Raw genomic sequence first — 22,955 nt, forward strand, 5'->3', positions numbered from 1 at the left:
ATAAATTTTTGTTAAATGTCTTGCGTACTTGTCATATTTGATGAACAAAAAATCTGGTTATAACGATGGGTTACAAGCATAACATCTTAACTACTTCACCCTGCATCAATTGGTAATAAGGGTTGTGGGACTTTCATTCACTCTCAGTGGTGGTTTTTCTACATAATCCTTCTTGATGACATCTATTTTTATCCTAGGTCATCTTCACAACTAGAGAGGCAATATTTTTCATGATATAAAAATTTTGAACATGTGAGATTTTCTGGAAGAGAAAGATAGAAACAACATTTGTAATAACTTCAAAAAATAATGTTTATTGATTTAAAGCAGTAACTATAAGTATTAGAACGCCACCTCTGCTCCGAGGAGCTATGACGCATGTGAAGAAAGATGAATCTCTTTAGTCAAACAAAGTTGATTGCCATGGTAGAGGACTAAACTTCACAAAATGACAAAAGGCTTCAAAGTCAGCAACTGACAAGGTTATTCTTGGCACAAAACCTAATAGAGGTAGCAAGTGAAACTACTAATCCCATGTTGTAGATTGTAATATCATTGGATGGATATGCAATCAACCTATCCAAACTATAATTTACAAGAGTCACCATATCAACAATTCTTCTCAACATTTAAGTATTTTCTAATGATCAAATCTAAAGGCAAGAAAGGAATCAATGAAATTGATAGAAAATGGTCTCAAGTATACATGACAAAGGGAAACATGGGAATATTTTTACATACGAACTATGAACCCTTCTAGATCATAGAAAATCTCTTTAAATTACTCTTTTTCTATAAGAAGTGCAAGCTAAAAATGAGCTTGTCGACATCCAACAAAAACAAATTGGGGATCTTTTACAAGCACTTACAAAATCCAAGTATGAAAACACCATATTAACAAATGAACATAACAAATGTATGGAAGAGCAAGGTGTTGTCAATACTTTGTAGGCAGAGCTTAAACATGCATGAGATGAAAATCAGAAGCTACAAAAGGAGATTTCAACAAAGTTCGGTAATCTTAATAACCTTCACATTATGTTCTCTACCTTGGGAAGGGAGAAAGAAATCATGGAAGCTTAATTGACACTAAAGCCAAACTATTATGTGAGATGGAGGAAAACCTAAATGACCTAAAAAATAAAATCACAACAATTTCAAACAAGTTAGATGCTTAAGCGAGGGAAAATAAAACCAAAATCTAAGGTACTTAGAAATTTTTGAAATCATTGCTTCTCCTTAGACCCGCAAAAAACAATTAGCAGAACAAGTGCTTAAGGTATAAGAAGGATATCGTTCCTTTAAGAGGAAATCAAAAGAGTTGTGAGAATAGAACAATGGATTAAAGAGGGGGATAACCTACCTTAAATCTTTGATACTGAAATACGAAAATTATGCAAGTGGTATGGTATTGAAAAGGGTTACACTTATTAATGAGATCACCTAGGATAAGCAACAAATTCATAATTTGTTGAAAAAGTGTGAGAAGTATGGCTCACAATTATAGGTAGGAAGAAAAGTTTCAAAAGAGGAAATTTTATTGGTTGATAAGCTCCTGCTTCACTTGAAGGAAGGGGTGAGGTACCTCAAGGTAGATCCTAATATAGTTAAAGAGCATCAAAAACTCGAGGAAATGACAATGTTGCACATTGAGCTATTGTATTTGCATATAGAGAATAGTTTACTTATATAAGAGAAAAAACTAAATGCAAACAAAGATTCCAACATTAAAAGGCTAGAATATGGGGCAACCCCATCATTTTCCAATGGTGAAAGCCTATAGGTTGAGATACAATACACGAATATGGAGAAAACAAAGCTTAAACTTGGTGATGCTACAGATTTTAGAAATCAACAATTTATAACATAAAAGGAAGATAATACAATGTCTTCACTCAAAATGGCTCCTAGTTTTAGGGCTAGGCCCCCACGAGTAAAACCATGAAGTTTCCTATCGTAAATTATTTATAGAAACCAAATGTTATTAGTCAGAATATCTACTCATTTTTCATGAGTTTGTAAGAGATTGAACTTGATAGTTGGCATGAATGCTAGATTTGAGTAAATTAGAGAACAAAGAAGACCTAGTTGTTACACAGTATTTTGTCATGCCTCCTACACTTTCTTGTGTCATACCCTGAAGTGCCCGAAACTTGGCAATCATGTAGCATACCCATCTTGATATGCAGTTCAGATCCTCCCTGAAACACTGATGGAAAAATGCATTGAGCCTTCCCTAAAGAAGTAAGCTCTAAAACCCTAATTTCAGGACTAGCGCGACTGTGACACTGGCAACTAGTGCCGATGACAAGTTGCACTATACTAGCCTCGCATTTCCAGCACGCATTTTACTTGGATACTCACGTTGATCCCTAGAAGTCATGTTTTCCCAAAGAGGACAAGAAGCTCCATGATCTATAGGCTTCCAAAATGATGAGCTAGAGGTTGTTCGGTGTGGATGTGGTCAAATTCTCCCAATATTTCCCTTTGATCTTATTCCTATGAGCTACCTCCTTGAGATGAGGGACTTCTACTATCTTTGGAGAGATCATAACTCCCTTTCCCTACCTATTTATTCATCCTCTCCCATTCCCAAATGGTTGGTCTTTGATTATTGCACCCTTATGCTGAGATAGTGTCTATATGCTACTCATTTGGTTTGGAGGAGTGCTTGGAGAGCTTGAGCTTAGAATTGGACATTCACTCAAGGATAGCTTATTGACATAAAGTCTTGGTTGTATGCTTCCTCCTTTATTTCATTAATATATACAACTGTTGGTTCACTTTCCATAAATGTTTGGGTTAATGCACCATTTATCTTAATGCTCCTTGATCTGTTAAGTAGATTACTTTCGATTATTCTTGTTGCGCTTGTATGCTTTGCTGTGTATTTTATCTCTTGTGCAGGTATCCAAAAACTGTGAGTAATAGAGCTGAGCCTGAGGAGCAAGCGATTCAAGATCTTAAACAAAGGAGTGCGTTATAACATCATAACGAGGTAGGCCATCTTCTTATTCTTTCATTTCGATTGTAACTTAGGAAAGTGTCTTATAGATTGTCACTAGGTATCTAGTTCCACTCATTGGGCTAGAGGGATCGCCTTTGTTCGCAGAGGGGATTTACCTAGACAACACAATGGCGACTCCACTAGGGAAGCTATAACCCTTTTCATCCATTCCTTTGATCAAATTCTCTAATGAGTTTGACCATCCATCAATTTCTTGGCTTGTGTGCATCACTATAGCTATTTGTAGTCACTGATTATTGCCTGAGAATGTTAAGCCTGCTCTGATCTTGAAGATTTTTTATTTTTTCCTTATATTTCTCACCCAACACATTTTCTGCTCTGACAACGTTGATTTTCAAATTACAGTCGTTTGTTCTGCCTTTCATCACCCTTTTGCCTTTAACAGGCACATTGATCCCAGAGGATAGAAGAAAATTGGAGTTTCTTCTTGTTTTTAGTAGTTTTCGACCTCTTTTAGTGGTTTTCCAATGTAATTACAATGTCTTGATTGTTATCCTTATGTGATTGCAATTGTCTCTTGGCTTTATTAATGTGTGTTTGAAGCTTGATTTCTTTCTAGGGTTTTTAGGCTTTCTAGGTCACCCTTCGCTCATTGCTTGGTATGTCTGTCTAAGGTTGATTGCTTCCATTTAAGAGTCTTGCTGCAGTAAGGACACCATTTTCAAGTTTCTTTCAGTTTGTAATTATAAAGTTATTTTCATTAGTACTGAGTTATATTGGTGCTTTGAAAATTTCTTTTGCTCCATTGTCAAACAAAGTTTAAAGTTGTTTTCTTTGGTAGGACTGAAAGTGAATACTTGTTTTGATTTATTTGTTTCGAAACAAAAAGTGAAAGATTTCTTCATTTTAGTATTTTTGAACTGATTTTCATTTGAAACCATAAGTGAATGAAATTTTCATTTTAGTTGTTTTAGATTGCAATTTTCCTTTGCTCATTGCATTAGTTTGCATAGTTGAATCAAAGTGAAAGGAAAAGAACAAAAGATTAGTACATCTTAGTGAAAGGAAAGTGATTTTTGTTTCTCATAGGATTGCATTTTGGCATTGCATTTGTTAATGAGAGTGAAAGATTAGATTTCATATTTTACATTTTTCATTGGAAAGATAAAGAGTTGCATTTTGATGCATTTTTCTTGATTGATGCATTATTTGGTTGTCTCTCTTCCTTCATTAGTTCAACCTTCATCAAATGAAAGTATTTCATTTTTATCATTTAGTTGCATCATAGGAATTCAGGGGACATCGTTAACCCATCAAACTGAAACTTAATTTAAGATAAACTTAAAATCTACCTCAATCACCCTAAGGAGCATTTGTAACCTAACACAAATATCTAGAGGTCTAGGCTAGAGACATGTTTCCACGTCTTTAAACATAGAAGTTGTCATTAATTGGATGCATTGTATCCCAGGGGTGAAATCCTGTCCCAGTACGGAAGTATATCGAAGGTTCTCCAGTACTTTCAGGTATATAGGAGGCACTTCAGTATGGAAAGTATATAGGGACGCTCTCATCGAACAGTTATGCATTAGACAACGCTAACACAGACTTGTGCTCCTCGTACCATTGAGTATATATTGGGAGACCCCACTAGGTTTCCATCTTTTAGCCACAGGTAACTGAGTCAGCCGCCTTGTAAATGTGATACACTAAACACAACATTCAGGGAGATCGTTCATCATACGTCAATTCCTTTGTTTCGGATAAGGTGTATATAATGGTTCACAGATACTTGGTAAACCCTCATGCCTAGAATTACCTGTTTTGATTTATTTGTTGTTTCATGTTGTAAAATTAACTGCCAATGATAACACGTCGAACCCATGCAGTTGCTTCTTGGCTCACATTGAGTAATTCCTTGTAAATTTTAATTTTAATTAGCCGTCAATGAATCATCTCTTCTCCTTCTGCTCTTGAGAGAAAGTAATCATGGCTAAAGCATCTAGTTCACCTCATAGTTCCCCTTCATCGTTAGATACTGAAGGGTCTTCACAAGGAGTTCATCCTGAACTTTTGCAGTCACTTGAAGCTCAAGGCTTTGAACTTGGAATTATCCCAAGCATCCAACCCCTTTCTTCTCATCCTCCACCTCGAGATTCATCGTCATCTCAGGAGTCTGATCCAAAAACCCCTGAGAGTCCATAAATATTTGTTTTATATCCTCCGAATCTATTATTTGATCATTTGTGATATCTCCTCAACATCCTTATAGTCCATATGATCAACCAGGTGTTCCTTTGGAGTTATATCCTCGTCCATCTCATATTCCTCCTCGCCAACTATTTCCACCTATGGCTTCAGAAGTTGAGTTTCCAACCTCTCCTTGAGGTCCTTCGGAACTCTCCACTACTCACACTCCTATTTTTGATAATTAATTTGAATGTGACTTTCCTCTGGAAGGCTTTCCTTATGTAGGAAGAGTTCCATCTCAACCACCTCGTGAAAACAATGGGCCTATGCTTCCACATGGTTATACAACCTTGGCTCAATTAGTTTCAAGAACTCCCAGTGCTTCTTCATTGTACCAAAATTCAATTTGGTCATCAAATGTTATGCCTACATCTATTCCATTTATTCCTAACATGACCTCTCAGATCCCTATTCAAACTGTCATTACTTCAATTTTTATTCAACCGTTGATTCCCTCTGTTACCGTCGTTTCAAGCTTCGATTCCGGTGCAATTGATAGTTTCAGTTTATACATTTATAAGTTCCTAAGTCCATCCATCAAGTGGAAAAATGTACCACCTCCTCATTCACAGTTTGGGGGGAAAAATCCCAACTCCCTCTTGTGTCATGTGGAACTAATGTGAGTGGATCACAAACTCACATGGTTGGAGTGACTCAATCTAATCCTAGTGGTATTTCTAATCATGTTGATCCATCTGGGGCAGGTAATATCCAATAGTAACAACCTTACTAAATGAATAAAAAGGAGAAAAGTAAATATATTTTTACCATTTACCATTTTACCTTGCTGTGAAAGCTTTTTTACTCACTTTTTCCCTAATTGTTCTAGAGCCGATTGCGACAGATCAGGGAGGTAATTTGCCAAGCCACTAGTTATAGGTAAGAGCCAAAGCCCTGAGCTCCATTTTCATGCCCTTTATTCCTATTTTTAACCATTTTTTTTGTTTTTTGAGGGCTTTTTGCAAAAAAAAATTGCCCTCAGTCGGCACGACTTCCAGGCACGGAGTCGCGCTAACCGAGGATGATTAAGAAACTATTTTTAAAACAGGTGTGTCAGTGCTGTGAATAGGGAAAACCCTATTTCCTCAAAAAATCACTGTTAAAGCTCAAACTTATGGGCCAAGCATGATTATTGATTCAAATTAATGGCTTTTTCAAGAAAGAATAATCGAAAATGCTGGATTGGAAAGAATGGCAACACAAGGATGTGGATACCGAGGCAATGAATGATCCAAATTTCCTGGAAGCTTTGAGGGCTTGTGGGCTTCTCAAATTCTTTCTTATGCTAGGGATGCGGGCCCAACCAAAGTTTATTCAGTACCTGATTAGTATTTGGGACATTAATCGAGAAATATTTGTCATTGGTGACCAAGAGCTGGAGTTGGAAACTTTAGATATATACTTCATCACTGGACTATCCTGAAGAGGGGAACCAATTAACTTGTATGGGTCATGACCGATTGGGACAAGCATATCTTCATTGCTTGTCGAACACTGCCTTGAGGCCCTGAAATCCAAGAGCAGGAATATTGAGATTTCTAGTTTTCAGGATCTGACACCGAGAGTACTTCTGTTGACCATCACAAGAGTGGCAGGGTCCTAGGTGTAACATGAGACCAACAAGTTGAAGTTCCTATATGTTATCGACTTTACAGCACCCACAATCTTCAACTGGGCAAAGGCCATGAAGACCAGCATAAAGCGTCAGCTGTCCAAATCTAAGGCGGGGAATCTGAAGCAATTTTGCTTCGGATCTATGCTCGTGATCTTTTTCTTGGAATGGGTTCCACTGTTCCAGTATCAGCTGACTGAGGTAGACCCTCCTATGCCACGTGATCCACGGATGGCCCGCTGGAGTCATTTGATGCCCAGGATCACTAGGGGTCAGCACATGTCATGCATACTTGCATTATTTTCATGGCTACGATGACAGAAGATCATTGTGGAGGATTGGCCATATAGTGGCACCAACTTCCATGGAGATCCGGATATGCCCTTACCAGATGGGGAGGATTTTGACGATGAAGGTAAAAAATCAACTTTTTAATTTTGAGATTTTTCAATTGTTTTTGGTATATATGTGCTTATAACATTTCTCTTGTCAATGCATATGTTGGACTAGAGCATCCTATTGGGATGTCCCCAATAGCCAGGTGCATCCCTCGCCTGATTGAAGTTGTCGCTCCTTATCAGGAGGGGAGTGACAATGAGGAGGAGATTGCGAGGAACCTTGAGGGGTTGACTCATGGTATCCCGAAGTATGCTCGGGTAGGAGACATTCCACGTCAGTACCAGAGACACACGATGGGAGTCTCAGATTGGATCCGCCAATTGCTGACTCATGTTGCACGAGTTGTATCATGCTACCACGATCACCATGCTGATTAGTTCCTAGGTCCAACACTTACATTTTTGAGGCCTACGTGCCACGGATATATGAGGCCTGCAAGTCGTCGATGTTATTTTGGACACACATATTATTTTTTGGGGTTCTGATGTATCAAACATTATCACCATTTATATCTATCTATCTATCTATCTATCTATCTATCTATCTATCTATCTATCTATCTATATATATATATATATATATATATATATATATATATATATATATATGTTGTCTTTTCTTGTCTACTATGGTACAAATGGTTTTTTTTTATCTTTTCACATGTTTCATAAATGTCTATCCAACACATAATTAGCTAATGCATCTATCAATGTATTCATGAATCTAGGAATATGATGATATGTAATGTAATCAAAATGTCTTTCCAGTAGACGAATACGGAGATACATTCTCAAAATTTGAGGGTTTCTGATGGAATATTTCTCGTCGAGTTGAAGGACGACAAGTTGTGAATCCAGGTTGACAACCAACTCTCTACTGTTAAGAGCAATGGCTTCTGACAATAGTTTGATTACCGCACTGTATTCAACAATGTTGTTAGTTGTGCAACCTAGACAGATACCTTGAAGGTCAATCAACTCACCATTAGGGTCATAAATAGCCCATGCCGCGTGTCGAGCGATAAAAAGGTGTCTTTTTAACTCCTAATTATCTTCACATTAATTGTCAACCCAGGGATGACTTTTTATTTCAAGAGTGTACTCAGTCTGAGGCGGCTATTTACTCAAGAGTAATGTTTTGTAGTATAGTGCTTAAAATCCAAAAGTAAATGAAAGATGGAAGCAAAATCTAATTGGAACAGCAAGAAACTAAAACGTTCTAAACTAAATCATTCACTCAAACAACCATCAATTGAGGATACATTAGCAATAACTCATCCCTCTAGAGATTGATGCAATTGAAATCAAACTGGAACAAGACAATCAATCTGAGAATGAGGAAGTAGTAACCAATGTTCTCTATAGTTGACAGTCCTGCTTTAAAGCAATTCAAAGGAAATAGAAATTTAACTAAAGCTGTTATTGAAAGTAAACTAGGAAAACTCTTTAAAAGCAAACTATTTTCTATGAATCAACAGAAATGAACAGCAAAGCTTCATCTAACAAAAATGATTTATTAATGGAAAGGAATAGCAATGCTAAAATACTAGAATTAAACAGCAATATTAAATGGAACCAAACAACAAAACTAAGTAATTATAAATACGCAGCAACTATAAATATAATTGAATCAGCAACCTTAATCTAGCAACATGAACATTAATCACAGTTATTGAAGCAACAGCAATCGCAGTTATAATTGAATAGTAACTTAATTGAATAGCCATTGAAATTATAAATGAGAAACAATTAAATGAACCACAATCTTAATTAGACAGCGTAGTATAAGATTAGAATTAAGAGAAAGACATTTCAAGTTATAATTAATAATTTTGTCACTAACGCAATCCAATTATGATTTCAATATAACAGAGCAATTCTGCGAAATGTTCATAAACAAAAGACTACTGAACAAAACAATTTAAAGAAATGAAAATGAAATCAAACCATCACACGGCAGCAATTGTAAAGATATGATACACAGCAGCAGCATCGACTCCACCAAATGTTGGGCCCTTAGCCGCTAGCGGATGCTGCTGGGCTACTTCAGATCAGGTGAATGAACAACAACTCCCAAATCATATATTAATCATCAAACTATGAAATCATTACAACAGCTGAAGCTTTGAGAATTACAACATTCAACAATCTCTTTTTCCTCCTATTCTATCCTATCATGAATGATCCATCATCATTCTTGAATCTCCAATTCTGAATCCTCAATTCTCCCCCATTTTTCCATCCCCATCTCTGATCTCTGTTTTCATTTAAATAGAGAGAGATCAGAGAGAAGTTACAACAAAGATAATTACAACATGATTTCTATTACAAAATTGGATTGTTTCTAACCAATTGATCAACAAGAAAATATAGTTCCATCTATCTTTCAACAAGAGCAAGGCGAATTTGGCTTTGCAGCTAAGATTTGGAAAATGGCCACACAACAAATCTGAGAAAATTATGCTCAAAGAACCCTATGTTTCTCTCAATACAAGTAGAATTTGGGCAAACCAGTCTTTCCTAAAGTTAATTTGGTCCGTTCGGGAAAAACCCATGTTCCGGATTTTCCGGATTCTTCTTCATTTGCTCAGAATCTCAACCACAAAACTTTCACTTCTTATTCTAGCGAATTTTTGAGTTGGCACTCTTAATGATCAAATCTTCAATCTGGAAATTATCTTAGAGGCTAAAAATGGTGAATAATGTTACAACCAATTTATTAAAACTATCATTGATAAAATCATGCATAATCATCAATTTATTAGAAATAAAGGAGAGTAAATAATATTCATTCATAAGAGCATAAATCATTATAAATTGGATTTATATAATAAATTATAATAAATAACATGATAAAGAAGAGTAAAAATGGATAAAATAAGTGTTTAGAAAGTGTTCGTATTCATGGCCCAACACCGCGGATGATAGGTTCTAGGTACTATGACAAGCACCATTAGCGAAACTGATGTGAAGAGTCGAAGACATCTATAGAGAAAGAAAAGCATAGTAAATAGGAAAGTTGTTTGAAAACTAACACACAAAACCACATGCACAAAAATGAATGACACTAATGTACATAAGTAACCATGCAAGATGACCTAAGCATACTATTTCTTGAGGTAAAGCTCGTTTCGGGCCTTATCTAGAGGATTTCCCTCATAATCAATAGGCTCATAGGCTCCTTTATGCAAAACACATTTCACAATGTAGGGCCCATGCCACATGGGTTTGAACTTGCCTGCCCCTAACTTATCGTTAGATTGGTCATATAATAAGAGAAAATCACCCTCAAAGAACACGTGAGGGGAGGCCGACTGATCGAAATGGGATTTAACCCATTTTTTTTGTGCTTTGATGACCAAGGCAGCGAGACGACGAATCTCATCCAGTCGTTCTAAATATAAGAGGTGTTCCTCCTGAGGTGATGTTTTGGGGATGAGTTCAACAACTAATTTGAGTGAAGGAATGTTGCATTCGATCTGCAATGTTTCTTCCAAACCATAGACCAGCTAGAGTGGTGTGAAACTAGTTGCATCTTTGGTTGAGGTTCAGTAAGCCCACAGAACTGAAAAGAGCATGAGATGCCAATTTGACTTGTGCATCCCAATAGTACGCAAAAGCATTGTAACCAAAACCTTGTTCACGGCTTCAACTTGGACGTTGGCCTGAGGGTAATATGGGGTCGAGCCATTGTGGTTCAAGCCCAATGTGGATGTCAGCTCAACCATCATGCAATCTTTGAAATGGGAGCCATGGTCTGTGACAATGGCTTGAGGTACGCCAAACCTGGAAATAACATGGTTGAAAAGGAATTGAGTTGTCATCTTACCATCTGCAAAGTATGTAGGCATCACTTCAGCCCATTTGGTGAAAATCCACATCAACGATAATATAGCCATGCCCCCCAGCTGAATGAGGGTTACATGTCATATAATCAATCCCCCATTTGGAAAAAGGACCAACGGTAAGGATGAGGTGTAGATGAGTGGGTGGGGCACACATCCTACATTGGTAAATTTGGCATTCATGGCACTTGCGAACAACAAGAATGTAGTCCTTAAAAATAGATGGCCAGAAATAATCAGCATGAAGGATTTTTTGAGCGGTAGGATAACCAAACATATGACCACCACATGCCCTAGAGTGGCAATCACTGAAAACTCTTTCAACTTCCTCGATCGTAAGGCATTGACAAAGAACTGAATCGACACTGACACGGTATAAAGTATCACCAATAATACGATAGGTTTGGGAGTGATGTCGAATCCTTCGGCGATCATCCTTAGTCAATGTAGAGCAGAATGTGGATGTCTGGAGACACACGATGATATCACCATACCATGGATCAAGGGTCATAATTAGGAAGAAGTCTCATTCCAAAGTTGTTCATCTGCACCAGCAGGAAGAGACTTTGAGGGAAGGGAACAAATCAATTCGGAAAGAATGAGTGTCTTCTTAGGTTTGGCAGTAGTAAATACCAAATCAAATTCTTGCAGGATCACGATCCATTAAGAATATTTCCCCCCAGCAACTGATTAGTCAGGATGTAGGTCATGGGGTTGCATTTAGAAATCACTGTAGTCGTGCACAGAAGGATGTCGTGCCGAAAGCGTTGAACATCCTAGACGATAGCCAAAGCCAACTTCTCGACATGTGCATAACCCATTTCAGTGTCAAGGAGATTACGACTAAGGTAGTAGATCACATGTCCGTTGCCTTTGTCATCATCTTGGACCAAGACCATAGCAATGGTGCTAGGGGCTACGACTAGGTAAAGGAAGTAATCTCGATAATAATCTGGCGGGTGAAATAGAGGAGTACTTACGTGGACATCCATGAGATCATCAAAAGATTTTTGGGCTACCTCATCCCATACCAAGGGTGTTCCTTGTTTGAGCAACCGGGTAAATCCTGTATGTAGCCCAGCATAATTGGGTATAAAACAATATAGAAATATTTCCTTTCCTTGCAGGCTCTGGAGTTGGTGCAGTGAAGATGGAGGGAGTAAATTTACATTGGCCTTGACTTTCAGTGGATCAAGGCAAATACCGTCCTTGGAAACAATGAAGCCGAGGAGTTGTCGAAAAAATCTGCCGAAGATGGTCCGGGTGATATTGGAACTTACAAGCATGAGCGGGAAGGTCATCCAAGTAAGGTTGGACAATGTTGTGAATATTATGAAACGCATAGGAAATTGCCCGCTGAAACATAGCCCCAACATTTTTGAGGCTGAAAGGAAGATTTTTGTACGTGTAAGTACCCCACAGATAGATAAAAGATGTATTTTCTTGATCGGCTGGTGCAACGTTGATCTGGTTGTAACCAGAAAAATTGTCCATAAAGTAAAAGATCTCGCTCCTGGCACATTCATCAATGATTTTATCAATGAAGGGAGTAGGATAGTTATCTTTAGGACACGCACAATTGAGATCTCGATAATCAATGAAAATGCAGATCGTGCCTTGTTTTTTAGTCACCGAGACAATATTAGACACCAAGTCTATAAGAGGGATGGGATAAATGAAGCCAGCTTTGAGAAGGTTTTCAACTTGACCCTTAATAGCAGCAGCCTTCCTAGGGTGCACTGGGCTGAGCCGTTGGCGAATGGGCTTTGTGTGCGGATAAGTTGTTATTTCGTGCACTACAATGCTAGGATCAATGCCAGGCATTTCTTCGTAGGACCATGCAAACACATCATGGGATTCCTGAAATAGATGAGTATAAGTCTTGATCTCATCTGGAGAACAAGATGCCCTAATATGAACATGTTCAATGATACTAGGCTTGATAGAAATATCAATCAACATCATTCAACAATATTACCCAAATATCCTTCCGACCATACTTCATGAGTCATGATTGATGGTGGAAATGGAGAAGAGGGCTCTTCGAAAGCAGTAGACATGACCATAGAATGAGGCAGGAACGAGGAGCAATGATGAGTATCGATCCAAGGTGGTTCCTCAAGATACATGACTTCCATGATGCCTTCATCAGCAAAGAATGTCTCGGCTAAGGGATCAGGTGATTCCAAAGCGCCAAGCCATGTGGATTAAGAGTATGTATCGAGAGAGGTCTTCGAAACAAAAGAATAATAGGATGTGAAACTTGAAGCCGAAAAAATCTCCATGTAATTGACTTCAGCGGGACAAAGCGACATAACCTTGCCCTAGGTATCAACAATATCTAGTGAAGGTATGACCCAAGGGTTAGATTTAACCGAGACCATGTTGATAGAGGCAACATGAGGAGGTGGGAGCGGAAAATTTCCCATTAAGGTAGAATCTTTAAAAAGACTTGCCCCCACACTCTCATAGGGAGCACCAGTGTGCTTGACATATAGAACATTTCCATCCGAGGAGGAAGAGGCAAACAAAGACAACTGGTTGATAGTGACAACCCTCCCTTGATGGGGAAAATGAATCACACGAAATAAAGAGGAGGCCATGACATGCATAACATGGGTCCAACTTCGACCAAGTAGAAGATTATAATTGAGATTGGCACAACAATTTCTACCTCAACTTGCAGTGTCTTGCCTTCCAGAGTGATGGCAAGGTTAGGTAAGACACTGAAGGGTCTTGAATCATGCCCATCGAAAGCTTCCAAAGTGTTCAGAGATTAGTTCAAAGTAGGAGAATCAATAGCCTTCCAACATGCGATCGACATGATGCAGGTAGAAGCACCTTCATCAATGACAGTCTGATTGATGGTCTTCTAATTGATGATTACCTAAATGAGAAAGTCAATCTGATGAGGCAGGCATAGAACATGGTTCTCTAGATCAAAACATATCAAATTGGAATTGGTGGGAGCGATGCCCCTGATAGCTGACAACAAAGATTTCCACTGTGATGGGCAGCTTTGGAGCACCTCGAGAGCTAACATAGCTGGTGGCGCCTGAGCCAAATCCTCAACAATATTATATCGCTGAGCAGCTCAGGCATTAGGATTGTATGAGGATTTCTGTAGCACACCTCAAGAGGGTGGCCATATAGCGGAATCAGGGTTAGGGTGCTCAATATGAAGAGGGCCAGAACTTGAGGTAGAAGAAGAAGGTGGAGCTTCTTTCTCTTTTCTAGCTACTAGAGAAGGAGTTTGATAATATTTCGATCTAGTAGCCACATCAATAGGCATACTCATGATGACCACTTGAGATTTTGAGGAAGAAGATGATTGGGGTTGGTCTACCATTTGGGTTTGCTGAGATGGAAATGGCTCTTTGAGGACAGTGGGGGTCCCTTTAAGCAAGCGACTGACTTTGAATCATTGGGGACAATCCTTAGTCTAGTGATCTTCCTCACAAATGAGGTAGGGATACTTAGGTTTCCATTGCGAAGATTCGCTGATTTGGGAGGACCCTGTTTTGGGGCATCGAATTTACCCTTTCCTTTGCCTTTCTTCTTACCTTTCGAGGATTTTTCTTTTGCAGTAGACTGGACAGCGTGGAGCTCTAAGGTTTTACTAGGGCTAGGTGGATTTCGGGAGGAACTATTAGGAACAAAATTTGAGACTGACTTCTGTTTGGAAGAATATTTAGCAAGGGTCTGGGATACTGAACCAATAACGCCATTGATAGGAGGTATAGCTTGTGACTTTGATGGTATGGGATCGGATGATGGATGCAGCGCATCGGGTAATAACTCATACAAAGTGCTAGACTGAGAGTAAACTAGATCTAAGTATTGGGCACGAGCAATGGCTTGCTCTTCAGTGATGCATCCACCCATAGCTATATTGTGAGCAATTGGGGCAATGAATGATTTGGTAAACCATTCAGTGAACAACTGATTAGCAATCTCAAATTTGATCAGGTGATGTCTACGTCTCCATTCATAAATATGATTGGAGATGTACGTCACAATATCTTGCTTAAGCGATGTGAGAAAATAGGTGCCAATTTCATTGCGAACCGACAAATGAAAATGTGTGATGAAAGCCATGGCTAAAGAGCTAAAGTCATGGTAAGTACTTCGAGGCAGCTCGATGTACCACTTAGCTACAACACCTATGAGGGTTCGCTGGAAAAGATGGATATGAATGGAATCGTCAACATATGAGTTTAACAAGCACCAGAGGTGATATGTCATCACATGGGCTTGAGGATCTTCTTTATATTTCCCATCGAACTTCAGACAAACGCTTGGTATCTCGGACAACAACAGAGGCCAGTATGGAAAATGAAGGATTCGATCATTTGTAAGGCGAGATACATCTGGCAACTCGAGTGTGGCCAAGAATGGAAATTGGGTGTTAAAAGGCATAGGAGGTTGATGTTATACAAAAAATTTACCTCCTCATCAACTCAGAGGGGAAAGACATGATAGTTGAAGCAAAGACCAAGATCACATGCCTTCTTTCCACACTAACGCTGGCTATGCACTGACAACCTGCTTTATAAAGCTTCTTTGCAAGCCTAAGGGTGCGTTAGTGACCCAACTATCTCAAGTTTCTAGTTCGGGAACAATGTTAGTGGATCCTAGTGAAGTTCTAAGGGTCAAGGGAATGAATTAACTCATAAATATCTAGATATTTGTTTCTTATATCACTCAAGAAAAGCAAGGAAACATCCAGATTCGACCTATTTAGAGGATTTCTAATCCGAAAGAAGGAGGAAGATGGGAAAGAGCTGAAAAGCATGGCAAGTTCATTGCTTTTGCCCTAGGGAACTCAAGGAGGAACTTGGAAACCCTAACTCAATTGCTACATAAGCATAGCTAGGGCTATGGTGATAGAGGTCAAAGCATTTAAAAGGATATCATACTTGATTGTTGAGCATTGTCTCAAATCATAAGAAGTTGGTAAGAAGGGAGAGAGAGAGAAGCTAGAGGGGTAAGGGAAGGTTGATGCAACATATGGTTGTAATCACTCTTCCAACATTAATATAGAACTGTAGTTGTACTATCTACTCCGTGGTGTTGGTACTATCATTCATTCAGTTATTTTTCCAATACCTTGTAGCATGAGTAGCTTAGTTATATGTAACTAGATGTTCTTTTATATATTCATGTATTAGTTATCAGAGTTGTATGCTGTGATTACGCTTGTCTCTTCTATGTGCAAGACTTGATCTGGAGCTGGCTCGGAGGACTTCCAACTAGCTGCATTGTGCTCTCGAGCAAATCTACACAGAGGCTTGAGGTAATCCTCCTACTTTTCTTTGATAGTTAGTTAATGTTTATGAACATGCATGTAACTTTGTGACGATTACAGATAATCTTACAGTCTGCCGAAGGTCCCGAGAAGACCTTTGAGTGTATCTTCATTCTCCATACACTGTGCATTTTATCCTATAGTAGAAGTGGCGACTCCACTGGAGACTATACATCTAGTTCCCAGTTTACCTGGACAGATCTTAGTTCTCTCCTCCTTCTAAGAGCTCTGTATACTTCTGCATTCCCTTTCTGACCCACCCAAAACCTTGCTGCATCTTGCCTACATATATTTATATCTGAATCTGATCTAGAAAGCCCTATTTTTGATTGATTTCCCACACTAATGCAGGTTAGTAGACTACACAAAGCTTCATAAAGCATTGTGTCTACTCACAGGGAGCGTTAGTGGACCTATTAACTCTCTGTGGCCACTGCTACAGAGCGTTAGTCTCCCAAAACCTTGATTTCCAGTTGTGTCTGTAAGCCAAAATGGATAGGAAGCCTTCTTATGGAATGAAAGAAGATCTGTTACTGCATTTTTCTAGCAAAATAGGTGTCCTACAAAGTTTTTTTTTAGGAAAAAAGTTTTTTTTTCTTTCTTAAAAGCATTTTTTATGAAAGAAAGATCCACATTTTGTATTCATTCTTCTGTTTAGCTGGTTAAAAGCTACTTTATTTTTGGTTTCATGAAGGGGAAAGATTTCCATTGGTTATGCATGTGTTAAATGACTAAGATGCATGGAAAGAATATGAATATGTGAAAGACTCTCACCTGTAGAATACAACTTCTTTTCATCGAACTAAATTTTTTTAAAAACATTGTCTTGTGCATGATTTATTGAGTCAGAGTCTCATCACATTTCACATGTCAACTCCCCTACCAAAGACAATAAAAAAAGTACACATAAAATTTACCTAAAATCAATCAGTAACTCTTTATTGAGCAAACTAACATTAGTTCAGGCTAGGATCTTAGGATAGGTAGTGTGAGTAAACTTCCCAAGATCGAAAACCAAACTAGTGTCATTAAAAGATAGAAAATTCCTACTGCACTCATACTACTGAGACCACTCTAGTAAAAGCAGAGCTAAATACGAGACAACATCGGACTGTAAGTGAAGGTAGCCCGCCTTCTCTTACAACTCCTTTGGCGATCCCTTCGGGGATTTCGGAGCTGAGTTGAGGACTCAGGTATCCTGCCCACATAGCGTACTGTCTCTGACAATGTCCCCCCAAGTAGTGTCTGTGATTTGAGGTATCCTTAGTGGCCAAGCTTTTAGGGACTTACACAAGGTGACTAGGGCGAGCTGCTCTGGTACCTAACATAGACGGACCTACTCTGTCTTCAGTTCTTGGGAGGGTGCTCATCTTCACGAGAGTACTTGTCCCCTCAATCTAAGCTTCGGGTGAAGCTCAAGAGTAACCGTAACTATACATTTGGCCAGCCCTCTCTGTTATTCGCTGTGATACTAGGTTTCATCTCCAATGATTGGTGCTTATCAGACAGGGTCATTTACCTCTGTTTGCTGATTGATTAACTTAGTGTATGTTTTATATTTTTTAGGTACCCGAGTGTTATCATTTGAGACTTTAACAAATATCACGATAAAATTTATTGATAAAGATTAACGGTCACCGTGGCTACATCTAGCCCTCATCGTCAATCTAGACGATTGCTAGGACTTCCTCCACTCATTGTGGAAGATCCTTCGAGTTCCAATGAACCGGATTCCCCATCTTCAAGGAATTAGTTTCCTAGATCTCACACGAAATTTGTCTGGACAATTGACGATTCAAGTTTGCCGGAGGATTTCTTCACCAAAGGATTTCTTCCTCACTTTAACCCTCTGCTCACGAATTCCTTGGAACCAGGCTTAGCTCCTCTGGTACCTGTACTTCTTGCTTCGGTAGTTGGAACATTTCCATCTATCCCGTCGACAACTAATAGGTCGTGGTACTTTAGGGACACTTTTGGTCCTCCACCACTTCCCCAGTCGACAGTCACCACAACATTGTCGATGGCGAACCCCGCTATCCCATTTGTCCTAGGTACAACCACTCACATGACAACTTCTATGAGTGGAACCCAACCGATGCCGAGTTCCACCACTTTAGTGTCAAATTGCATACCTTCGACAAGTGCCACATACAACGCTCCCTATAACGCTAAATATGGCACTATGGGTGCGGTTCCCATCCACCAACAATATTGTTGGCCGCCATTGTACAATTCAATCCCCCATATCAAAGTATTTAGAGGCATTCCCAATATGCACATGTCGGTAGGGAACGTAACAATTCCCCCTCCATTCTCAGGCATGAATGATCAGTCGCTAATTGACATGAGTGTTCCTTATGTCAATCAAGGACAAATGGTTAGTTTTGTGATGGGTGGGAATCCTCAAGGAGGTCCCAACCAATCCATGGGGGCACCCTACTCACAAATTCAAATGATTCAAGGGGGCACTGCTTATCCTAGGGGCAACTATACCCCAGTATGAAAATCCCCATGGAAATCCACACTACAATGCCATACCTCAAGGCAGCTACTATACCGCGCAACCCATGTATAATATTGGGACTCAAATGATGGGAGGAGAGCAAGGCTCCTCAAGTCATATGTCATCACCTTGGTTTGAGTCGGGGGCACCAAACTCTCTGCCTTTTTTGGCAACGTTGGATATACCTGACTTGTACAAACTCACAAATGACCCCATCTACCACAACTTACTTTGGTTGCTGATACCGCATAAGATACCAACGGACATCCCCAAGTTCGAAGGAAAGAAAGGGGAGGATCCAGGCACCTATACCACCACCTACCATCTTTGGTGTATTTCAAACTCCATGGTGGATGATAGTGTTCGGTTACATCTTTTTCCCCACACCCTCACTAGTAACGTAGCTAAATGGTACATTGGGTTACCATGCACGTCAGTAAACACCTTTGACACTTTAGCAATGGAATTCCTAAAGCACTTCCAGCTACCAATCCCCTATGAGACTGGGACAGAGCTCCTCACTTCATTACGTCTGGATACCACTACCCACATCTCCAATCATATACATGAATGGATACGTAGGTGGAGGATAGTCAAAGCTCCCCTCCCAGACTATCTCTTAGTGGACTGGTTCTGCAAGTCCTTACTCCCGCAAATCACTAAAGATGTCGCTTTAGGTGGTGCGGTCACAGAAGACCAATCCATACGTCGTGCCCAACACTTAGATCTGATATATTCACAGCCTAGCACTCTTTACAACATAATCCCCAATGCCCCTCGTAACTCCAATGTTTCTGCTACTCAGTACCCTGGAGTGCACACCAATAGGACTATTGGTGCAACCTCTGGGGCTCCTTAAAACAACTCAACGGTCACATTGCCCAGATGTCAGTGGACCCCTCTACCAAATCGATTGCTCTTCCTACCATCGCGATAAACTCTGTGCAGTCTATGAAAAAACCTGGTGGCAAGAACAAGAAGAATAAAAAAGACCACTCCTTCTGAGGAGCAATCAACAACGTAGCCAAACCCAAAACAGAAGGTCGTTGCACCTCCTGACAATGAAAATGATAAACCCGCCAGATTTCCCTGCAAAATCTGTACTGAAGACCACATGACCTATCATTGTCCACATCTTCAGGAATGTACAGAATACATTGCTAAAAAGGATACTAGTAGGACCTCTATTTTCCTCAAAAATCCTTTTATTGCTTAGCAGCAGCAACACCTTATTGCAAACCAACCCCAACCCCTCGCAAGGGGGCATTGATGGTTCGCAACATCCTTCAGCTGGTGAAGGATCTTCTACCGTTTACACCTTTGAAACAGTAGATCTACAAACAGAAGCCAAATCTTATGGAGCTCATGTCACTCATGCAGAGGAACCTTCCTCAAGTCAAAACCCACTGCCGCCCAACGATTTGCATATCGAAAGGTTGGTTGCTAACCTTGTAATTCGCCCTCCTAAAGGGGCACTTCGACACACAATGCACAATACATCTGCACGTGCCGCCCAAAACTATACCATTGTAGAAGACTTGGCGCAAGCACCGTCGCCTATGTCGGTGCTCGAAGTATTACAAACATGCCCAATACAAAGGAAATCTTTGCTTTCGCTATTGGTTGTATCGACCCACAGGATTCCATGCTTGCAATTTTCGACATGGAAAAATGTAAACTTCCCCTTTCTCACCAGCTTGCATTTCAAGTGCAAATTTTTTTGAAAGGTAAAAGTATACACAGAACTGTCATTGACAAAGTTTCTTCTATCTACGTCATGTCGGATTCATGTTGGCTCGCCCTAGGTTCTCCAACCCTATCCCTGCCATCGAATTCCCTTAAAGCTTTTGACAGCCACACTTTCACCCCAAAATGTTACCTAGCTAGCTACCCCATCACTTTGTATGGGAAAATAGTAACGATGGACATAGAAGTCGTAGATAAAATACTCGACTATAATCTCTTGCTGTGTCGCAGTTGGACATATGCCATGACGACCATTGTATCTACTATATTTAACATCATCATATTTCCATTGGATGGAAAGGTAGTTACAGTAGATCAGCTGTCTTTTTGCACCCCTGATTACTCCCCGTTACCAAGCAGCTTTGTACCCCTAGTAGGAGGTGTACCCGACTCTTACATCAGTCTTGGTACCAGTCTATTGAAGGCTTCTTCCCTCATGGGTTGTTTCCCTCTTCAGCTGCCCAAGGTTACATAATCAATCAACATGCTTTCATCTATTCCTCATGAACAAACCGATCCATGGATCCTACTCGCTCCTTCAGACCTTGACACATATGGAGAACAAATGCCACTCTCATCATCTGAATTGGCCTACCAAGCCATGCAATCTGCATCCGCATCTCCGATCATGTTGGTTCCAGCCAACGGTACCACTGCCCCTCCCTTAAACACTCCTTCCTTCGATCTACTCAATCAAGTCCTACCTACAGACGAAGCTATTCAAGAAATCATGGGTTTAGAAGGGCAACCTTGGGAGGATTGGCACCATCATGTTTTGATATCTGATTCGGACACAATGCCACTTCAAATCCTGTCCCCTGACATACTAGAAATCGTTTCCTCACCCTATACGACCATCCAAACTTTGGAGGCAGAAGGAAACATGGGAAATATTTCAAAGAAATTGCTCATCCATATTTCTATCAAGACAAGCATCGTGGAAAACATCTAGATTGGAGCTGATTGCAATCCTGAGGAAATTGCAAGATTCACCTGCCTATTTAAGGAATTCCACAATGTATTCACCTGGTCTCATAAGGAAATGCTTGGCATCAATCCATCTATTGTCACACATGAGATCAAGCTTTACGATGATGCAAAACCCATCGAGTGTTCGATCCCTTCCCTGCAAATAGCCGTTGAACTCCTACCCGGCACTATTGCCAAAGAAGAATGCTTACTATACCTTAATCAGTTGGAGAAAACCCACCGAGATGCCGAATTGGCACTCGAGGCTCACAAGCACTGGGTAAAATCCCAATACGACAAAAAGGTTAAGCTTCGTTCTTACCAAGATGGAGACCTTGTTTGCTCTATGATAAAAAACATGACCTCTTGGGGGCAGGAACAGTTCAACCCTTATGGTTAGGTCCCTACATTGTCAAGAAAGTCCTCTCAAAAGGGGCATATGAACTATAGGACTAGGAAGGAGTCCCGCTCATGGAGCCTAGAAATGGGCTCTATTTGAAAAGGTATTATGCCTAGTATTGCACTGGGCATGTTCTTTGTAATTTTATGTATCCATAAGTTTTGCTTCCCTTTTTGATGTGATTGGATTGTTTTGATATTTATTGGAGTGCTTTTCTCATACATTCTTCTCGCAATGAAAATGTCTTCGTTACCCTTAGCATACGTAGGATACATGGATGGTGCCAGTCGTCACACACGGCACATTGCATCAGCTGCTTGGGTCATCTACACACCCGAGTCAGAACTATTTTGATCCAGGGGAGTCTTTCTTGGTACCGCCACCAACAACATTTCCAAGTACATGTCCGTAATTTCACTTCTCACAGAAGCGTCAACGAGGGACATCTCCAATATAGTGGTCAGGTTAGACTCCTAGCTAGTCGTTACGCAATTGACAAATCATTATCACATTCGTAATCCAACCTTGTTACATCATTATCTAAGGGTACGACTCCTAGAACGACAATTTGAAATAATCACATATGAAAACATTCCTCGAGAATTTAATGTGGTTGTTGATTCATTAGCTAACTATGTATTAGATTGGCATCTATCTCATTCTTTATAGAAGCATGCATGAAAAGTAAAAATTTACTGAGTTAAAAATTTTACAAAAACATTTAAAAAACATTTATGCCATCAAAAATACCAAAATATCCCTATATATATATATATATATATATATATATATATATATATATATATATATATATATAGATATCAAAATCCAGTCTTTTACATTGAAATGTTCCAAAACATGGTTGTTTTAAGTACAAAATGGCTAAAAAGCCGAACTACAAACACTCATTGGCTACGCCAAAAACACCTGCTAAAAAGAGCCTATTGCTCCTGAAA

Source organism: Pinus tabuliformis, chromosome 6, assembly GCF_031772625.1.
Source record: "Pinus tabuliformis cultivar Carrire ecotype Pingquan chromosome 6, CPIR1, whole genome shotgun sequence".
Lineage (NCBI taxonomy): Eukaryota > Viridiplantae > Streptophyta > Pinopsida > Pinales > Pinaceae > Pinus > Pinus tabuliformis.